Below are 6,443 nucleotides of genomic sequence, written 5' to 3' on the forward strand. Positions count from 1 at the left end.
CCACTGTGTCCATTGTGTGTATTTGTTGTGTCTGTTTGCACCCGGTCGAAAATAGCTACACGACAGGTATTCGGCTAATGACACTTACTCCGCCCCATACCCCCTTTCCCCCCTCCCCTCTTCACATAATTCCGTAAAGCGGGGGAATTAGGCTACTAAGTGCAACCAAAAGTCATGTCAAAATGGTAGTTGAAGACGTCTTTGAGCCATCAGGGGCTCTGTGGAACAATCACAACCTTACAGCTACGTTCACAATTAGTTATCGAATGACATTTCCTAAAATACCTGTAGATTCAATAGTCAAATGTATGCCCATGTGAATTGCATTGTCTACTGTGGATACCTGGGTGAATGTTACCCTGCCATGCTATTACATTACATTACATGTCACTTGTTAGACGCTTTTATCCAAAGCGACAGTACTTAATACTGTGGGCAATCCCCACGGGAGCAATTTGGGGTGAAGTGTCTTGCCCAGGGACACAACGACATGCTGACTGCAGTGGGGTGTTAACCTGTGCTCCCCTGATCCGAACACCAACGCACAATCCACTGCACCACACGCCTCCCACTGCTATATATCCAGGGTGTAAATAGCATGCTTCACTTTAGTCACCCGGGTGCAAATAGCATCTGCCATTTAAATGGCTTTAAAATCTGAATCATAGCTTTAGATGAAATGTTTTTGCTGTTATATAAGTAATACTATTTTATTAAGGCGCACTTAACCTTAGCCTTCTCTGTATTGTTAGGCTCTTGAGTAACAGATTCCCATTTTTATTTAGTATTTTAAGACCTGCATGGCTGAAGGTTAATAGGCAAAGCGTCCTCTCTTAGGTATAAAAACACATTTGCACTACTCAGTGAGTGTAGTAGCAGTATTAGTTTACGGTTTCTTCAGTGGGGATTTTGCACTGTTTTTCTTTGAGTTAAGCAGTTGTAACCAGACAACAAAAGTTCTGTTTTTAATTTCGAGACCAAGGTCCTTGATGAATGCACACATCGACCACTTTTAAAGTGATCTCTGCCTTTAGGAAACGCTGATGTTCAAAGTGCTTTTATCTCTTCCCGTTAATTTATGCTCCTCTAGTGCTCGTGCCCCTCAAATATCATACTCTAACAAAAATAATAAAAGGATCTTATTATCTCAGGAGTAAAGTGTGTTAATTTATTTTGTTCTCTTCTTGTCTTTACTGGTGTAACAAAGACAGCAGCTCTGACTGGTTACTACAGCACGACAACGGACCAAATGTTTCAACTTTTTATGTTTCATTTTTTAGTTATTCAAATCATGTTCATGATTTTCCTGTATTCAAACAAGATGTACATTGATCAGCTAATACTTTAAGTTGGTGAAGTTGTCAGTCTTTTTGCTTCTGTTTGTGTGGTATCTTACCTTGTGTTATTATTACATGTTATTGCATTTGTCCAGCAGGGGGCAAACTCACTCTTGGTATTAAAAGAGCCTGTTGTACATGTTCCCACGAGGAAGTCCCGGGAAGCATGTTACCAAAGTAAAACCAGTTAAACCTACTCCTACATTGTGGACATACAATTATTGATCACAAGATACAACATATTATTGGCGACGAATATTAAGAAGGGGATTAAGACAAGGATCAAGACGGGATCAAAGAGGACATGCCGAACGGACTGGTTAGCACCTTACATGCAGGTTTGGGTCGTTAGCGGTAGCTAGCTCAAATTATTAGCAACATCTGCGGGTGGAGGAGAGGATTCATTGACACACAATGGCAATGATTGGTACGATGGCACCTTTTGATGCAAACAAATCAGAAGTGGGAAGAATACTGTGAGGTATTGGAACAGTTTTTTGAGGCTAATGAAATTGATAATGGAGACAGACAAAGAGCCATATTAATAAGTGTTGTGGGATCATCAACATACAGCCTTATGAAAAACCTCCTCAGTCCGGATAAGCCCAAGGATAAAACTTACACACAACTTGTGGAGCTGCTAAAAAATCATTTTGACCCAAAGCCTAGTGAAATTGTGCAAAGGTACAAGTTTGACTCCCGCAACCGTGAGCCCAATGAGTCAGTAATGCGTGGCTGAGCTGCGTCCGTTAGCGCAGGATTGCAACTAATGGTAACACTTTGCAGCAGAGGTTGAGAGACAGGATCGTCTGTGGAATAAATGAAGATCGGATTCAGAGACGACTCTTATCAGAAGCGGATTTAACATTTGAAAAAGCATTGTCAATTGCTGTGGCGTCAGAGACTGCAAATAAAAATGCACAGGAGATACAAAACCAAGGGGCCACAGCTAAATGCTTCAAAATGGATAAAAAGCCACAGGAGGCTTATGCACATAGAGCACCTACCAAAGAGTGTTAGAGATGCAAGGGAACCAAGCATGTAAGTTTAAACAAGAGAAATGTCATGCATGTGGTAAAATAGGACACATTGTCAGAGCTTGTCGTAGTAGATCTACACAGAATGGAAACAGCAACACAAATGCAGACCCAAAGAGAGAAAGGAGGCAAACCACATATCACCGTTCTCATAAAGTACAAGAGCAACAGAGCCAAAGTGATAGCTCAGAAGAAGATACATTCTTTCTGAATAAGATGAGGTTCAGATTGTGACGCATGAGTGAAGTGCACCTGAGACGAGTAGACCCACACATGGTTGAAGTGAAGCTGGATAGTAAGTTTGTTAACTTTGAGATAGACACTGGCTGTAGTCTCACAATAATGAATGAACAGACATTTGAAAGACTATGGAAAGACACAAAACGTCCATGTTTGAGACCAACCAAAATCCACATCGAGTCTTATACAGGTGACCCTGTTAATGTGGTCGGAGCTGCCATTGTTAAAGTGAAATACAAACATCAAAGGCGGTACCTGCCCCTCATTGTGGTTAAAGGGGACGGGCCCAGCCTGCTGGGAAGAGGCTGGCTAGAGGAAATACATCTGAGTTGGAAAGAAATCAAGCTCAGACACAAATCCCTAGTCCTGAAACACCTGAAGACAGAGGACAAATCGCTGCAGCAAGTACTGAGCAAACATGAAAATGTCTTCAAAGAGGAGCTTGGCACACTGAAAGGTATGAAAGCTACCATCCATGTAAAGGCTGATGCAGTCCCTCGTTTCTTCCGTCCAAAGTCTGTCCCGTACGCCATGCGCACCAAAGTAGATGAAGAAATAGACAGATTGTTGAAAGAAGGAGTAATCTCACCTGTTAAACATGCAGAATGGGCAGCACCAGTGGTTCCAATACTGAAGCCTGTTGGGACAGTAAGGCTATGTGGAGACTACAAGCTCACTGTAAATACAGTTTCCTCACTTGAACAATACCCCATACCCAGAATGGAAGATCTGTTTGCAGCACTGACAGGAGGAAAACAGTTCACAAAGTTGGACATGAGTCATGCACACCAGCAAATACTCATGGATGATGAATCAAATAAATACTTAACAGTGAATAATACGCATAGAGGCTTATTCACATACAACAGACTGCCTTTTGGAGTAGCATCAGCCCCAGCTATATTTCAGAGGACAATGGAAGGTCTCCTGCGAGGCATTCCTTTCGTGGCAGTGTATTTAGATGACATCCTGGTGAGCGGTGTGGATGAGGAAGACCATCTGCAGAACCTCGAGAGAGTGTTGGCAAAGCTGGAGGAGGCAGGATTGCGTCTGAGAAGGAGCAAGTGCACTTTCCTGGAAGAGGAAGTGGAATATCTGGGACATCGAGTGGACGCACAGGGACTTCACCCTGTGGAAAAGAAAGTCAAAGCTATCATGGAGGCTCCCAACCCCACAAATGTTACTGAACTCAAGTCGTACTTAGGTTTGCTAAATTACTATAACACATTTCTGCCAAACTTAGCTACACTATTGGCACCACTGCATGAGCTCCTGCGACAAGATGTGCGATGGACATGGCAAAAGAAACAGGAAGAGGCTTTTAAAAAATCAAAGGCCCTGTTAAACTCAGCAGAAGTGTTGGTGCATTACTCTGCTGACCGAGAGTTAATTATGTCATGTGATGCGTCACCTTACGGGGTGGGCGCTGTTTTATCACACGTAATGGACGATGGAACTGAACGTCCTTTGGGGTTCATGTTGCGTACCCTAGCGCCTGCTGAAAATAATTACTCACAGCTAGACAAAGAAGGCTTAGCAGTTATATTTGGAATCAAGAAATTCCACAAGTACTTGTATGGTCGAACTTTCACCATCTATACAGATCACAAGCCACTGATCTCTCTCTTCAACGAAAAGAAACCCATTCCACTGATGGGTTCCCTTAGAGTTCACAGATGGGCGGTGCACCTGAGTGCCTATGAGTATCACATTGTGTACAAACCAGGAAAGAACAAGGCTAATGCGGACGCATTAAGCAGACTGCCGCTGTCGGAAGATGTGCGAGAGAGTGAGACCGCAGAACAAGTGCTCATGATTGATCTTCTGGATGACACACTTGTGGACTTGTGCTCATCTCAAGCCGTATCATCAGAGGAGAGAGGAACTGAGTGTGAGGGATGGTTGCGTGCCCTGGGGAGCCAGAGTCATCGTACCAAACAAAGGCAGGGAAAATATATTGAAAGTACTGCACCAAACACATTCCGGCATGTCAAAGATGAAAGGTCTGGCTAGATCTTATGTATGGTGGCCGGGGATGGACCAGGATGTAGAAAAGGAAATGCAGTCTTGTGAGGAGTGCCAAAAGCACCACAAGTCACCACCATCAGCACCATTACATCCCTGGGAGTGGCCGGAGTCTCCTTGGACGAGAATTCATGTGGACTATGCAGGCCCTTTCCTGGGAGAGATGTTTCTACTGATAGTGGATGCTCACTCAAAATGGATGGATATTTATCCAGTGAAGTCAGCTACATCACAGGTGACCATTGAAAAGCTACGTCAGAGTTTCAGTGTTTTTGGACTGCCAAAAATGTTGGTGTCAGACAACGGAACCTGTTTTACAAGTGCTGAATTTGAGACTTTCATGAAACAAAATGGCATCCGCCATGTGAGGTCAGCACCGTTTCACCCGTCTTCTAATGGGCTGGCAGAGAGGGCGGTCCAAACCTTCAAAGGGGGGATGAAAAAGATGAAAGGTGAAACATTGCAAACTAGACTGTCAAGGTTTCTGTTCAGTTACCGCATCACACCTCACGCGACCATAGGCCTGTCGCTTGCAGAGTTGATGATGTCAAGGAGACTCAGATTTGCACTTGACCTGCTCCTGCCAGATGTGAAAACAAGAGTGCAGTAAAAACAACTAAAACAGAAACAGTCCCATGACACAAACAGGAAACGGAGAAGTTTCTCATCTGGGGATAAAGTGTTCATCAGAAACTACTCTTATGGACCTAAATGGATCCCTGCGGTCATCGAGAGCACATCAGGTCCAGTGTCATATACAGTGATCATTGGAAGTGGTCAAGTTGTGAAGCGGCATGTGGATCAAGTAAGAGCCAGATTGTCAGACACCGTGCCCCTAGAGCCGGTGCTGGACTCCAACAGAGACACTGTGGGTCCAGTGACAATCGAGCAAGAAGGACCTCCTGCAAGTGAGCCAGTGATTCTGTGTACGCCGGTCCCGCCGGACTTGCCTGCTACACCCATGGTGAGACGATCAGAGCGCGAGAGACAGCCGCCTGTATACCTGAAAGACTTAAATAGATCAAGAGATGTTCCATTAATAGAGCAGCATAGTTCTCTGTTCTCACTTTAAGGAAATGTTTAGAATGTTAATCTTTGAAAGTGAAATGATTTATGTCAGTACCTCGAAATGTTGTGTAATGTTATACCCCCACATTCGGGAAGTATTGTTAGCTTAAAGGGGGGGAAATGTGGTATCTTACCTTGTTTTATTATTACATGTTATTGCATTTGTCCAGCCTGTTGTACATGTTCCCACGAGGAAGTCCCGGGAAGCATGTTACCTAAGTAAAACTAGTTAAACCTACTCCTACGTTGTGGACATACAATTATTGATCACAAGATACAACAGTTTGTAACCAAAATACATACCTATGGATGGGATTGTTTGAATATAATTATGTTTACTGTCACAATGTTTTGGTGTAAGTGGTGTTATGTCTATAGTCTATTATGTCCAATATTGGTAATGTTTATATGAATATGCATAATTATTAACTGCCCATTTTGCACTCTTTGATGTAACAATTACACTTACAACACTAAACGGGAAGTGTCTTCTTTCTTTTCTTCTATTGTTATTATTGTTTGTCTTATGTCTTGATATGATTTCAATTTTGTTATCTTGTGGTATTTTCATGTTTCTTAACATAATGTTAATATTTGTGTACTGACAGTAGTTTCATGTTCCCCTTGGTACATTCAGTAGGCCTTATAGTTGAAATAGAGGTATTAAAATCTGAATGGACTCTTTAACATAGCCCGCCCCCTTTTGACAGGTGGTCTGATGTGCTGCTCATCAGCA

At 43.0% G+C, this 6,443-nt stretch overlaps 1 pseudogene; it reads left to right on the forward strand.

Annotated features, from left to right (window-relative positions):
* The first annotated feature begins 1,499 nt into the window (after positions 1-1,499).
* LOC117540085 lies at positions 1,500-6,164 on the forward strand (annotated as a pseudogene).
* Positions 6,165-6,443: the final 279 nt, after the last annotated feature.

Source organism: Gymnodraco acuticeps, unplaced genomic scaffold, assembly GCF_902827175.1.
Source record: "Gymnodraco acuticeps unplaced genomic scaffold, fGymAcu1.1, whole genome shotgun sequence".
In the NCBI taxonomy this organism is placed as follows: domain Eukaryota; kingdom Metazoa; phylum Chordata; class Actinopteri; order Perciformes; family Bathydraconidae; genus Gymnodraco; species Gymnodraco acuticeps.